This window comes from Nycticebus coucang, chromosome 6, assembly GCF_027406575.1.
Source record: "Nycticebus coucang isolate mNycCou1 chromosome 6, mNycCou1.pri, whole genome shotgun sequence".
NCBI lineage: Eukaryota > Metazoa > Chordata > Mammalia > Primates > Lorisidae > Nycticebus > Nycticebus coucang.
In genome coordinates, this window is record NC_069785.1 from 15475974 (window position 1) to 15492153 (window position 16180).

Sequence of the window (16180 nt, forward strand, 5' to 3'; positions counted from 1 at the left end):
TTTGGGCCAGGTCTAATTGCATTGTTGAGGTAACAGAGAGAGGAATAGAAGTCAATTATTCATTTTGAAGGGTCTGCCTGGTGTATGCAGATAGAGAAAAAGTCCCTTCCAATGGCCTGCTGAACTCTAATGATCTTTACACCAACGTGTAGTTTTGCGATGAAATTTCCTGAGCTCCTCCTAGTGCCAACTGGCCACTCGTTCACCTTAGGCCATAAGATCAGAGGCCAAGGAAAGGAGTCACAATCTGGGAAGGGGTACCTGACCCTGATCACCAGGAAGAGATAGGGCTTTTGTCAACAGTGACAATAAAGCAAATTCTACCATCCAGGTGGTAAACGCTTTATGTTTGTGATATCAAAGGTATTATATGAAGGGAAATTCTCCATACTCTTTTTCCCAAATTGGATAACAAATGGACAGACTATATAGTCACATCCTGAGGAGAGCACAGTCACAGGACCTTAATAACCCACCAGGTAAGCTGACATCAGGAGAGCAAATTAGCCAAGGGTAAGGGGAAATCTAGAATTGGTAGCAAGAGGAGACCAGGAATATTATCTGTGGCCCCAAGATCAGCTATAGCAAGAGAGACTGGAATAAGTCCTATTTACCCTTCTCTTGTATTTCTAGCAAGAGACCAAATAGAATCTTAAGAGAAGCTGTTTCCCAGATGGAGTGATATACTATATGAAGCAACGAAATGTACTCTGGATGTGTTTCAGTATCGAGCACTCTTCTACCACTGCAAGAATGCTGCACATGCAGCTCACAACTGACATGTCCTGGGGAATTACTCTCCATGGAAGGAGGTTCCTCATCCAAGGGTATGCCCCCTCTCCAGGGGAAACTCACATGGAATGACTGGTCCAAGTGGGGTACAAGGGCCCCTGGCCTTTCAACTCAGGACAACTCAGAAGGCTCATCCTAATTCTAGAGCTTTCCATATAGAAGATGAATACATCATAGTTCAACTTCTCCTGATAATCCTGCTTTGCTCACTCCCTTACAGGTGTTTTTCCCAAAAGCACTCCCCAATCAATCTCCTAAATGTGCTTTTTGCCCTTTTAGTTTTTTTCCCATTTGTCTGAGCATTTCCTTGCTTTCTGGCATGTAAAAATAACACAGGTATCTTCTATTTTTCCTGCTCTAGAATGAACCATTTCTAAAGAAATAGAGGATTCCTAAATTAGAAAAGAAATATCTCAAGAGAAATTGGTTAAACCTGGTAATAGTCTTTTGAATTTTCTGAAGGTTTTCAAATTGGAAAGCTGTAGAAACAATACCTTTTTAGAACTTAAACATCTGCCAATAGTTGTCAAATCACCAACTACTGAGATAGAAAATTGTGTATACTGCCAAGTTCACTGCTTACCGCTTCTTTTTTTCATCTTCACATCACTGTTCAAAAACCCCTTTGTTGATTGGTGTATTTTCTCAAGATTTCTCTAATCTCTGAATCTTACTATTTGCAATATTTCTCCCTAAGATGTGACAGATAGCTTAGACTCATGAGTATATAAATTTTTTTCATATTTTTATCTTAAATTATTATAGGTACATAATAGTTGTATATCTTTTTAGGGTACATGTGATGCTTGATACAGGCATACAATGTGATTTAATTAAATCAGAGTAATTGGGATATCCATCACCTTGGGTATTTAACATTCCTTTGTGTTAGCAACATTTCAATTGCACTCTTTTAATTACTCTAAAGTATACCCTTATTGTTGATTATAGTCACTTTGTTGTATTATCAAATATTGTTCATTCTAACTATATTTCTACACCCATAAACTACCCCTTTATCCCCACTCCCTACTATCCTTCCCAGCCTATGATAACTGTCATTCTCTATGAGATCAATTTTTTTAATGTTTCACTCTCACATACAAATAAGAACATACAAGATTTTTCTTTCTGTGCTTGGTTTATTTCATTCAACACAATGTTCTCCAGTTCCATCCATGATGTTGGAAATAGCATGATTTCATTCTTCCTTTCTAGCTTCAGCTTTCCCATTGTGTATGTACCACAATTTCTTTATCCATTCATCTTTACCCATTCATCTGCTGATGAACCTTTAAGGTTGATTCCGTATCTTGGCTATTATGAATAGCTCTACAATAAATGAGAGAGTACAGGTATCTTTTCAATAAACTGAATTCCATCCTTTGGATATATACCCAGCCCTGGGACTGGTAGGTCCTATGGTGATTCTATTTTTAGTTTTTTGAGGAACTTCCATACTGTTCTCCATAGTGGCTGCACTAATTTCCATTCTTACCAACAGTGTGTGAGGGCTCCCCTTTACATCCTCACCAGGATTCATTATTCCTTTTTTTAATAAAAGCCATTTTAACTGGGGCGAGATGGTTTCTCATTGTAGTTTTCATTATTTGCATGGATACAACTTCCTAGTCTATTGGCATTATTCCTGCATCTTCCAGTCTCCAGGGCTGCACATATGAAATTCAATGTCCATCTGATTCTTTGTACTTTGCCAGTAATTCATATCTTCTATCTGGAACTCTGTAAGATTTTATTATTATCTTTGGAGGCTGAAAATTTTATAGGAATATGCTATTATCTGGTTTTCCTCATCATTCCTAACTAAAACTTGAATTTGAGTAAGGGAATGTGGTACTTTCCAAGTTTCAGACTTAGCTCTTTCTTCTAACAAGAGTTTTTACTATTTTGTCTTCTCACTTTTTTTTTCTTTTTTGGAACCTCCTAGGACTTCTTCTAATATTACATCTCTTGGATGTATCAAGTCTTTATCTACTCTCATGATTTCATTTTATTTTTAATTTAGGGGATTTTTTTTAGTAGGGTTACATATGTACATTATTTAAAACTTTACAAATTTTGTTATGAAAAACATTAGGCCCACATACACTTCAAATTTCTCAATCCCTGGATTGCTTTCAACTTTCTACTAGTTTTTCATATTTGCTCTCAATTTCTAAATAACATTTTTAGAGTCTTAGGTTATTAATAGCCTTCAGTTATAGGTATTATCTACTGATATTATTTATTATAGAAGAATTTAGCTCTCTTTCATACAGACACTATTTTGACCAAACACACACATCTTTTTTCCCAATATATCATTTTACTATGTTACGATGGGTCAATATACATTGTTAATAGAGCAATTTCAATTATTTACATTGACTATGTAAACACTATTAAAAATTACCTTTTTAAAATTTTTCCTTTTCTATGTAATCAGAACTTATACAAGTCTATTCTCAACATATCAGACTGCTTAGGTAGTATTCTATCATTTTCATCTTCTTAAAGAAGTCTCTCTTGAGCTTCTGGACCTATTTCAATCCAGACTGACTTACTTATATGCCTGTGGCTCTTTACCCACACGATCCTCTGTCTTTCTTCTATGTTGGATCCCATTCCCTAAATTTTATTTTCTTCTTCCTTAGATTTTATTTTTATACCATTATTTTGGCACAATGGTACAGAAGCTCCAGTAATTTTCATAGAAAGGGCATGGAAAATGAATCTTTAAATGAATGTCGTTATAATAATTTATTTCTCTGTATTAATTTTTAGATATTTCTTCTTCTTGATTTTTCGAACCTTACTAATTCAGGCAGGTTTCCAGAATAACTATCCTTAAGTTCACTATCTAAAGTTTCATTTCAAAGATTTTTTTCAACCTACGTATAGACTATTTTCCTTCAATGAAAGAATTACATTTGTTCACAGTTTTACAGAAATTTTCATAAAGCAAACCGTAACATTTAAAAGTAAATATATATATGTATGTATACAAAAGGCAATAGTCACTGATCATAATACAATAATATTAGAAATAACTTTTAAATGGTTTGAAACATCTTAATGACTTGAATATTAATTTCTGATCAAACAGAAAAATCAAACTACAGAAATTAATGAAAAGGTGAATGCTTTACATAAAAATTTACAGAGCTGGTTGTTGTGGCTCACACCTATAATCCTAGCACTTTGTGAGGAAAAGGGAAAACTGCTTGAGGCCAGGAGTTTGAAATTCAGAGAAGCGTGGTGGCATGCATTTGTAATCCCAGCTATTCAGGAGTCTGAGATAAGAGGATCACTAGAGCCCAGCAAGTGGAGGTTGCAGTGAGCTGTGATGGCACCACTGCACTCCAGCCTGAATAACAAGAGCAAGATTCTGTCTCAAAAAAAAAAAAAAAGTTACAGAATGCAGCAATAGACACACTTAAACATTTAGAGTCCTAAATCCTTTCATTATGAAAAATGACTAAAACTGCAAGAATATTGTTTACTTTAAGATTTAAAACGTACACACACACACACACAAAATTAACCAAAAGAAAATTTTAAAAGAATAAAGACAATAGATATAATTGCTGATATGGTAAGAAAAACAGAATTGACAAATAATTCTAAAAGGTGGATTTTTAAAGACTAAAAAGATAAATAAACCTTCGCATTTAAGAATGTAAGAGGAAAAAAATTATCAAGACTAAGAATGCATGATTTCTTAGAGAATACAAACTCAGATTAAAACAAGAAGAAAACCTAAATGTGACCAAAGAAGGGACTGGAAAGGTGACCATCATCTTAAATAATAATAATTACAAAAAAACTGATTTTAAATATGAATTCTACCTAACTTTTAAAGAATAAATAATTACAATGTTAAATTATTCCATACCACATAAAAAGATGAAATGTTTCCCAATTCATTTCGTGAAGCCAGCATAACTTCATTACCAAAACTTAATTTAAGGGTGGCGTCTGTGGCTCAAAGGAGTGGGGTGCCAGCCCAATATACCGAAGGAGGTGGGTTCAAACCCAGCCCAGGACAAAGACTGCAAAAAAAAAACTTAATTTAAAAATAAACCTGAAAACTATAAACCTAATTATTTCAGTTACTATGGCTACATTAAAAGTTACCCCAATACTCAGCACCCCAAAATAACAATATTTAATTTGCTCATGAAACTGCTATTTGGACAGACCTCAGAAGGCATAGCTTATCTTTCCTCCCCTCAGCGTCAGCTGGAATGGCTCAAAGGCTCTGGACTGAAATCATACAAAGGCTCACTCTCTAACATGGGTGGTGGCTGATACTGTCAGATGAGTCCACGGCTGGGGCCAGATCAGTTGCACATGGCTTCTAGATGTGACCTAGGCTTCACACCACAGAGGCTGAGTTCTAAGGGTAAGCTTCCCAAGAGAGCTAGGTGGAGCAGTACCATCTTTTATGACCTCACTTTGGACATCATGCAGTGTGGTGCAAAGTTCAGCCCAGGTTCAAGGGGAGGGGAAATAAACATCTCTTTATGGGAGAGGGAAAAGACTTCAGCAATCACATCCTCCCCACATGCAAAATACATTCATTTCTTTCCTTAAGACCTGTACCATCAAGCTAAGGCTTGAGTACAGCCCCTTAGTTACAGGTCCCCTTGATCTGAAAGAGATAAATTATCTGCCCCCATAAACACCAAATACAAAATGCTACAGCAGGTATAGGATGACTGCTGCAGACACAAACCATTCAAAAAAGGGAAAGGAGAGGGGCAGCGTCTGTGGCTCAAAGGAGTAGGGCACTGGCCCTATATACCAGAGGTAGCAGGTTCAAATCCAGCCCTGGCCAAAAACTACAAAAAAAAAAAGGGAAAGGAGAGACACAGAAGTTCACTACTAGTCCATTAAAAGTTTGAAGTCACCTGGACATCTGGTGCTAGTTCCTTGATTAGGGCTCAGTTGTACTCCTTGGGAATGATTCACTGTAGGCTCATGACTCTCCACTCCAGGCTGTTGGTTCCATCTTCTGAATCACTCTTCTTTTTCACTAAATGTAGCCATGTTGTGAGCATACTTCTTGTCTGCAGAAGCTTAGGGTCAAAGGGGTTCTTTTTGTGTCACTGTTTGTGCTTCTTAGTCCAAGATGATACAATCCTTTTAAGAGAGAGAGTGAGAAGACAAGCCACAGACTGGGAGAAAATACTTTTAAAAGACACATCTGATAAAGCACCATTACCTGAAGTGTACAAAGAATTCTTAAAACTAAACAATAAGAAAATGAACTCCCTAATTTAAAGGCAGGCAAAAGACCTAAATACACACCTCACTATAGAAGACTACACAGGTGGCAAATTAGCATACAAAATTATGTTCCATGTCACGTCATTAGGGAATTGCAAATTAAAACAGTAATGAGACATCACTACACACCTATTAGAATGGTGAAAATCCAAAACACTGTCAACCAACTGATGGCCAAGGTTTGGAAAAACAGAACTCTCATTCACTGATAGTGAGGATGAAAAATGGTATAGCCACTGTGGAAGACAGTTTGGTAGTTTGAAACACACTCTTATATGACCCAGTTTGGTAGTTTCTTCTACAATGAAACACACTCTTATATGACCCAGCAATCACACTCCTTGATATTTACCCAAATGAGTTGAAAACATGTCCACACAAAAACCTGCATGTAGATGTTTATAGCAGCTTTGTTTATAACTGCCAAACCTTGGAAACAACCAAGATATCCTTCAGGGGGCAACAGATAAACTCTAGTACATCCAGACAACGAAATTCTATTCAGCACTTAAAAAGGAATGAGCTATTAAGCAATGAAAAGACATGAAGGAAACTTAAAGGCACATCACTAAGTGAAAGCCAACCTAAAAATTCATGACTCCAACTATATGACATCTGGAAAATGAAAAACTATGGGGACAGTAGAAAGATTCATAGTGGTTAAGGAATAGGGGAAGGGAAAAATGAACAGGTAAAGCACGGAGGATTTTTAGGGCAGTGAAATATGATACTACAATGTTGGAATCATTACACATTTGTCAAAATGCATACCAATATACAAAACCAAACATAACCCTAATGTAATCTATAGACTTAGGGTGATAATGATGTATCAGTGTAGGTTCACTGGTTGTAAAAAATAAAAAAATAAAAAAAGGTACCACTGTAGGTACCACTGTAGTGAGGGATGCTGACACTGGGCTGGCTTTGTAGGGAAAGGTGGACAGGATCCATAGGAACTCTACTTTCAATTTTGCTGTAGACCTAAACTGCTCTTAAAAAACAGTCTATTTAAAATTAAAAAACTGTGTGGATGTCATGTGAATCAACTTATAATCCACACAACTAGACAGAAGCTGCACCCACAAATGTCTTCAAGATAAAGTCCTTGAGCCTTTTCTAAGGGTGCTGAGGGACAATGTTCTTTAAATTCTTAGATGTCCCTTTGTTCCCTATTTATGCTTGAGATTGAAATTTTTTAATTTTTTGCATGAAATTCATATATGTTACCTATAAAAATTCAAAGAACAAGAATTTGGAGAAAAAAGTTTTATTATACTCCATTGTTACGTGATATTCCAAAAAGGGAACACTAGGCAAAACACTTGCTAAAGTGTACATAATGTATAAAATCATGTTTCTTATCTCAGGAGGTGGTGACACCTACTATTCAGTGTGATATTCAACAGAACACTTCACATGTAAGGCAACATCACACTTTTCACATCAGAAAGTGGTGTTCTTAGGACATTCTGCACATCGAGTTTGCTTTCCCTGTTTGACTATCACATGATTCATGCCATCAAAATGTGAGTCAATGTTACGCTTCTGAGAAGGTCTTCCTCTCCAGCCAGGGTCTGGAAGAAGACCATGGGTCTCCAAATAATGGCATACCACACGTTGACGAAACTCCAGAAAATACATTGGCTTCTCATCATATGTTTTATGCAGTTGCCAAGCATTTTGTAAGATCAATTTGAAACAGAACAAAAGAGGACTTGAATATCATTTCTTTGCACGGATTGATGCTTGATACTTATCAATGTTGTCATCAGCTCTGTCTACACCTCCCATGAAACAGTTAGACACTTTGATCATGTTTGACTGTTGAACTTGGATCTTCTTTTTCAGTTTCTGGGAATAATGGTCAACAAGGCACAGGGCATCAATACCAGCACCAGATGAGGCAACAGTGACAACACTGTTACCATTCCATCTGCAGACAATATTGCCTTTGCCATCAACTCGATAATTGTGCCTTGTTCCTTTTTCTTCAGAGATACATCTGATTCCAGTGGAGCTTTGTCAATGCGATCCTTTCTTGCTATACCTGTTGCCTGATGTCCCATTGAACTGAGCTTATCAGGAAGTGCAATACTGATGAAAAAGTTAACGAATACAAAATGGTGTCGTCCAGGATGTGCCTTTGAAAGTGCCTCACTAAACTGAAGGACAAGTGATGCAATGACACCACATTCCTCATGTTTACTACTTGGGATTTTACCCTGACACGGCTGAAACCAGCTAATTTATCCCAGACATGCTGCACCACTCCAAAACCTATAGCCAAAATGAATGGGCTTTCCTCTGATAAATTGTGTACACCCATAACGACCAAAATAAGGAACCATACATTCATCAAAGCTGAAATGTTTCATTTGGAACAAATTTCATAAATCTCTCATTGAGTATGTTTAAAAGAGGTCACAACTTGGAAAACTTGTCTATTGGATCCAAATTTGCATTGTCAGCAACATGCAAATTAGAAAATATAATTTCAAAGTGGTCACGTCTCATGGCAGCACTAATGAGTCCACTATGCACATCGGTTCTTTGTTCCCAGAACATATACACATTCTAGGAACTGAGATGTAACCACTCAGAAAAATAATTCCCAGAAAACATTTGAGTTCAGAGCCAGACAAGCCAAGATTTACACCCTTACCTCCAGCATATAAATTGGAGTACATGACAATGAGTTCAACCACCTCATCATCAAGAAATAGTTCATGAATTTTTGTGGGAGTTCTCATTTTGGTGAAGAAGTCATTTGGTGGTTCTGTAACTCTACCTGCTGTGAGCTGTGCAGTTAAGTCAGCTTTTTTCCATCTGAGAACAATTTCTGTCACTTTCTTTTTCTTTGATGGAGGAGGTTGCTGCACAGTAGACACAGATAGAACTTCATCATTAAGAGCGTCATCTCCAGGTGCGTATGAGGATCATCTGAGTCAGACTCAGCATCACAGCCTTCTTGAATAAGATATGCAGGTGCGTGCAGCAAAGAGCATGGCGGATTATTTATTGTTCTCACTTCTTCATCTCCTGAGTCCTCATCAGAAACAGGTGCTATAGCATTCTCAGGGGGTTGTATCACTATTGCACTTGCTTCTATGCTGTCATCTGTCTCTAAAAGGTCAGCAATTTGAGGCATCTTGAGACTTGTAAAACGATTCCAACTAAAAAACGTTAAAAGGATATTATTAGTCCTAGTGGTAGGGGTCTTGCCAAAAATGAAATGTGCACAATGTCAAATCCATAACTAACACAACAACTTCAGTATTTTCTTTATACAGCGCAATAGCATAACTAGTCGAGAAGTAATAGGAAAAAAAAAGCAGTATAAGATGCAATGCAGTATAGTTGTACTTACCTATCTTTGGAAAGTTTTCAAAAATTTTCCAAAATCCACAGCACTGTTTTGACAATCTCCTAGCACACCAGTATCTGCAACAGTGACTAACTCTGTACACCACGTGGTAACATGTACCCTTAGGAGGTAGACATACGAAAAAACAGACCTAAGTGATGACCTTGAGCAGTAGGATATAAATAACTCACACATCTCTGATGTTCCAGTAATGGAACATGAGACATAAACAGGCTAATGAAGAGGCTCTGTAAGGCCTGGCATGTCCTTAAGATTCTTCAAGGGACTATTATCTGTGTGAGGCATGACATTAAATTTCCTTAAGTCTTAACTAAGATTTTTATAATTACTTTCTTGGCTTCATAGTAAACCATGTTTTCCTGACAATACCCTACATTTTATCTCCTTCCATAAGCCTTTTCTTAATTTTAGAATTGTCTGCCATCTGGAGAAACTAGAAAAGAAAAAGCTTTATTTTCAAGCTCAACAACTTCAGCCTTCTTCATATTTAACAATTTTTTTCTTTTTTTAGAGACAGAGTCTCACTTTGTCACCCTTGGTAGAGTGCATGGCATCACAGCTCACAGCAACCTCTAGCTCTTGGGCTTAGGCGATTCTCTTGCCTCAGCCTCCTGAGTAGCTGGGACAATAGGCGCCCGCCACAATGCCTAGCTATTTTTTTTGCTGCAGTTTGGCCGGGGCTGGGTTTGAAGCCACCACCTCAGTGTATGGGGCTAGCGCCCCACTCACTGAGCCACAGGCACCGCCTTCCTCCTATTTTACTGTAGCCAGCAAGGAGCCAGGTAATACTTCAAACCTCTACCTGGAAATATCCTTATCATGCAATTCATATTAACCATTTGCTACTGTCCACATTACCATAGGTGACAACGTCGTCAAACTTCATGTCATTACCTAACAAGGATCCTCTTTTGTTCAGCTTCCAATGATACTTTTTCACTTTGCTTTAAACTTTCTATGACAGCCTCCTTGAGGGCCATCAGGCTTCCATAGTCACCTAAAGGTCCTCTCACTTTCTGCCTTCTGTCTCATTTTGTCTTATCTACCCTTAGTCACTGCCACATTTTTAGGTTTCTATTACATGGCACCCCACTTGCAGATATCAAAATCTATTCTTGTTATGACTATATTAATACATTCTCCCAAAATTTAGTGGCTGAAAACAATAATATGCAATTTGGGTGGAGCTTGCTGAGAATAATTCATTTCTGCTCCACTCAGCCTAGGCTGGGGCCACCTAAAGGCTGGGGCCTAGAATTGTCTGAAGGTTCATCAACATGTCTGGTGGTTAATACTGGCTTAGTTGAGATCTCTGCTGCAGCTATAAGGTCCTGAACTGGACCCTCCTTGTGGCCTGGCCTTCCTCACAATTTCTAGCAACCCTTGGAAATCACTCAGTGTCATTTATTTAGCACTCAATTCATCGAGGAAGTGAAAGTCCAGTTCGAGTTCAAGGGAGTAGAAACGGATTCTACCTCTCAGGCAGAAAACTGTCAAGGTTCTAGAAGATCATGAAGGGCTGGAAGCACTTCTATGGCTGTTACAGGGGAATATAATCAAATAAACAAAGTGCAACATTCTCAAATGAAGTATAGGTAATAGGCTGGGCACAGTGCCTCCTAGCACTTTGGGAGGCCAAAGTGGGAGGACTGGTTGAGGCCAGGAGTTCAAAACCAGCCTGGGAAACATAGGGAGACCCCAACTCCACAAAAAATGGGAAGGCATGGGAGCACATGTCTGTAATCCCAGCTCCTCGGGAGGGTGAGGCAAGAGAAATGCTTGAGGAGTGGGGGGTTAAAATGAGCTATAAGGATGTCACTGCAGCCTGGTTGACAGAATAATCTGTTTAAATAAAAAGAAAATAATTAAATAGAATCTAGCAACGAATCAAATTATATGATCAAATATAGCATACTCCAGGAATATAAATTACTTCAAGATCAGGAACTATGTAAATATAATTCATTAACTTCATTAATGAACTGATACACTGAAAATACATATCAGGAGCAGAATCATATACAAATGATAGATTTGAGAGGAAAGTGTTAACAACACAAATGAGAAAGGATTACTATCTGTAACACAGAAAGTACTCCTCCTTTCACAAGAAAAAACTGCACATGTGAATAACAAATTAGGCAATAAATACAAATAGGCACTATATACTAAGGCAAATGCAAAAAGAAAATGAGAAGATACTCAAACTCACTAACAGAGAAATGTAAAATACGGAAATAGAGAAATCCCTCTATACCCATCATATTGGCAAAAATTTAAGAGTTATAAAATCTAAATTGGTAACACATGGCTCTCATATATTGCTGATGATAATGGGAAGTGTTAAGAATTTGGGGGAAGAAATCTGACAATCCATTAAAAATTAAATTACAACTACATTCTCACCCAGCATCCCCTTCCTGGAAATCCTTCCAACTAAAATACAAGCCCCAGCATTTGAGAACAGAAGGACAAGGAACAAGAGAAAACGTAAATTGGTGAATAGCCAAATAAATTATAGTATACCAACCAGGGAATATTATATAGGCTTTAAAATCAGAGATATGCCATATCTTGGCAGGATTTCCATGAAATATTGTTGTTGTTTTTTGTTGATAAAGGGGCTCGATGTGTTGCCAGTGCTAATGGGCAGTGGTGTCATCATAGTTCACAGCAACCTCAAACTCCTGGGCTAAAGCAATCCTCTTGCCTCAGCATCCCAAGAAGCTGAGACTATAGACATGTGTCATGATACCAAGCAAAAAAAAAAACAATTTTTTTTTTTTCCCCCCCCATAGAGACAGGTTCTCACTGTTGCCCAGGCTACGAGCTGGGTCTCAAACTCCTGGTCTCAAGCAATCCTCCAGCCTTGGCCTCTCAAACTGCAGGGATTATAAGTGTAAGCCACCATGCCCAACCTGTGAAATACTGTCAGGATAAAAGGCAAAATGCAGAAAGGTGTGTATAAATGATATTGTTTTCATTAAGAAAACAACCTAACTATAGATGTGTACATGAATACACAGTAGAACCTCTGTAAGTTGACCTCTCAAGACACTATAACTGACTGGTCAATATACAGAGGTGGTAAACATAAGGAATAGGCCTGCTGCACTGACAGGTACACATGGCGCATGTCTGGTCTATGAAAATTAGGTCGACTTAAGAAGGAGGTTAACATAAGGCAGTGGTCAACCACAGAGATTCTACTGTATGTTATACAAAGGCAGTTATGTACAGTGGTTAAAACAGACTGTGAGCCAGGCTGCCAAAGTTCAAAGCCAAGTACTTAGCTCTCTGTGCCTCAATCCCTTCATGAGTAAATGGGGCTAATAAAGAGCAGCTAGGTCAGAAAGTTGATGTGAAGATTGAAGAGCTAATATGTGGAGAGCCCTTTAAAACAGTGCCTGGTTCTATAACAAGCACTTTAACAGTGTTCACGCTCATGATTATATGTGCATGGACAAAAACAGGGAAAGACACACTCCAGGTTGTTAATATAAATTATGAAGGGAGGGGAGAAAAGCTACAAGAAAGAGGAAAGGAGAAAGAGGGGATGGGAAAGTATGTAATGAAAAGTAAGCATGAAAGATATAATCAAATGAATGCATTCCATTTACATAAAAATAAAGATAGCTATCTGTGCTTAAAAATTAGAAGTAAAAGTAATTAAAAACATTCAATTTTTAGCTAAGAAGAAATTTTACTATTCTGTTGAAGAAAGCTCATTGAGAGAACAATTTGATATTTCATGCTTTTTTCAAAGGAAAGTATTTTGACCCAAGTAGATCACAGAAAACTGTTCTCCTCAGTGTACAGAAATAAGAGAAATTTTTCAAGTCCATATTTTCTGGACTGATAGGATTTCTATGATACATAGGGTAAGTAGCTACCTCTATATAGCTGAGTCTTCCTGGACACAAAGGATGAATACACCTCTTAAAGATAACAATCTAATTTTTGCATGCCAAATAGATAGCTACCATCATCAATGTCTATAAACTAGAAAAGGTAAGAAGAAAGTATATGGAAGTCTTAAACCGGTATCAAAAGTCCATATACAGTCCTTATTACCTGTTCTTATTAGAGTGAATGATCAACCTCTCATACTGATTAAATAAGGGAGAAGGGGAGAAGAATTACAGCTTTATATGTTCCTGTTTGCCTGTTAATTTAATACTAAGGTTTTGTTAACAAAATACCTATAATTTTTGATATATGTACATTGAAAATCTCAAATAACTCTTAAAATTACTCATTAATTACTATTTGTTTTACATTAACATAGTGTAACATTTTAGGTAACAAAATTTTTTATTTATCCACTCATAATTAAGTTATGTTGATAATATCCCTTGCCATTTTAAAGAAAAGGAAACTTGTCTGGAAAGATTATTTGAACTTCTCAAAATAATTTAAATGCGTATTTTAGGCCAGGATTTGTGGCTCACACTTGCAATCTTAGCACTCTGGGAGGCCCAGGCAGGAGGATCCCTTGAGCTCAGGAGTTCGAGACCAGCCTAAGCAAGAGCAACACCCCATCTTAAATTTTCTAAGAATAGAAAAATTAGCCGGGCATTATAACAGGGACGTATAGACTCAGCTACAGAGGAGATTGAGGCAGGAGGATCACTTGAGTTCAGATGTTTGAGGTTGCAGCGAGCTATGATGACATCACCTCACTGAAGCAATAGAGTGATATTCTGTCTCAAATTAATAATGATGATAATTATAATAATACATATTTTAGTATTGTTCCGCAACTTGAATTTTGCTTATGTGACTCCAGATAATCTTTGTACCACATGAAGTTGGTATTGTTAAAGCTGATTGCACAATTGATTGAACACAATTAATGTATACTGTATAAAATGAGGGAGAAACTATTATTTTTGCATATGAATTACCCTTTTCTGGTTTTAGTTATTTTCATGTGAAAACCATCCAAATGTGATGATTGCACAAGGCAACTACTATTCTAGATTCTGTGAGTCAGGAATTCAGAAAGGGTAGAACAGGATGACTTGTCTCTGCTCCACAATGTCTAGGGCCTTGGAGACTGAAGGTGACTTAAGAACTGGGAGGTGGACTCGCCTATAGGTTTATTCATTCACATGTCTGCTGGTTGACACAGACTGTCAGCAGAGTTCTCAGCTGGGAGTGTTAGTTATAACACCTACACATGGCCTCTCCACGGGCTGCTTGGATTTCTTCACTTCTTAGTGCCTGGGTTCCAAGAGCAAAGTATTCAGGAGCAGAACTCTATCACTACTACCATAGTTACACTCCCATCTGGATTCAAGGGGAGGTAACAAAGACTCTACCTCTTAATAAGAAGAGTTCAAAGTCATATTGTAAGAAAGCTCAGTAGGAGGGGAGTTACTATTGTGTTCATCTTTGGAAAACACCATCTACAATACTTGTTAATTTAAATATTAACTAATATGCCAAGTATACAGTACCATGTAAGACACTGCCTTCATACTAAATGAATAGTACTTAATTACAAAAAAATCAAAATCTATAATCCATAAAAATCAATAAAGGAGAAAAACAAGATGATCATGTCAATGGTTGCTGAAAACACGTCAAATAAAATTCAGCAGCTATGCCTAATAAAAAAAATTTAAGAAATACATGCCTAACAATTGCAATCAGTGTAACCTGGCTTATTGTACCCTCAATGAATCCCCAACAATAAAAAAAAAAAAAGAAAGAAATACATGCCTAGAAGAAAACCATACAAATAGGACAAAATCTGTTCACAAAAACCTACAGCAAATATTTTACTAACCAATGAAACACTACATCATTTCAATTAAAGGGAGGAGGCAAATAAGAGAGACTGCTTTTTTACTTTTGCAAGCTCCATGAGGCAGGAATTTCATCCTTTTGTTCACTATTGAACTCCTAGCACCAAATAAAGTGTTTAAAGGTACTCAATAAATCACTGTGAAATTAATTGTCTTAGAAGTAAGAAAAATAGAAATTAGCTAGGTCTGGTGGCTCCCACCTGTAATTCCAGTGACTTGGGAGGTTGAGGCAGGAGGATTGCTTGAGGTCAGTAGTTTGAGATCAGTCTGGGCAATACAGCAAGACTGTTATCTCTAAAAAATATTAAAAAAAAAATTAGACCCCAAAATTAAATGGTTAAACACTAAAAAAGAAATTGGTGATATGATTATATATTTAGAAAATATGCCAGATGTTTAGTAAAAACATCCACATTTTAAGATGTAGTTAGATAACCATAGTCAAATTAAAAATAGAAAAAATCAATGTTTTTCTTTATACTTGCAACCAGTAACCAGAAGAGGAAAAGGTGAAAAATTTTTCCTCTTACAATAACAACAAAAAATAACATGCGTACTACAGTAACAAACTTAAAAAATAAAACACAGAACCTATTTAAGAAAACTACAAAATCTCACTAAAGGACATAACTAACCAATAACCACTGGAAACACATAAATTATAAATCCTCTCAGTACCCTCAGAGTTAATATAATAGAATGAAGTGTTTTGTTCACTTAATAAAAAATTATCCTAAAATTCATATGGAAGTAAAAATGCCTAAGAACAGTCCCCAAAAGTATAAAACATAAGTATAAAATTATAAAGAGGGATAAGCCTAATAAGACACATGTAATAAAGTTTCTGCAATCAAATCAATATGATATTGGCATTAGATTAAAGATCATAGAAAGA

General features: G+C 36.9%; 1 long non-coding RNA gene across 2 annotated transcripts in view; it reads right to left on the bottom strand.

Annotated features, from left to right (window-relative positions):
* Window positions 1–1935: 1935 nt before the first annotated feature.
* LOC128587863 (uncharacterized) overlaps window positions 1936–16180 on the bottom strand; it is a 32261-nt gene continuing 18016 nt past the window's right edge. Inside the window, exons 2-5 of one of the 2 annotated variants that reach the window (XR_008380655.1) lie at window positions 15486–15579; window positions 5706–9260; window positions 4688–4844; window positions 1936–2124 (exon numbers count right to left, since the gene is read on the bottom strand). This is a non-coding gene — a long non-coding RNA (uncharacterized LOC128587863). Of the gene's footprint in view, window positions 2125–4687; window positions 4845–5705; window positions 9261–9454; window positions 9553–15485; window positions 15580–16180 lie in introns of those variants that run through there. The other variant, XR_008380656.1, reaches the window with a different exon arrangement.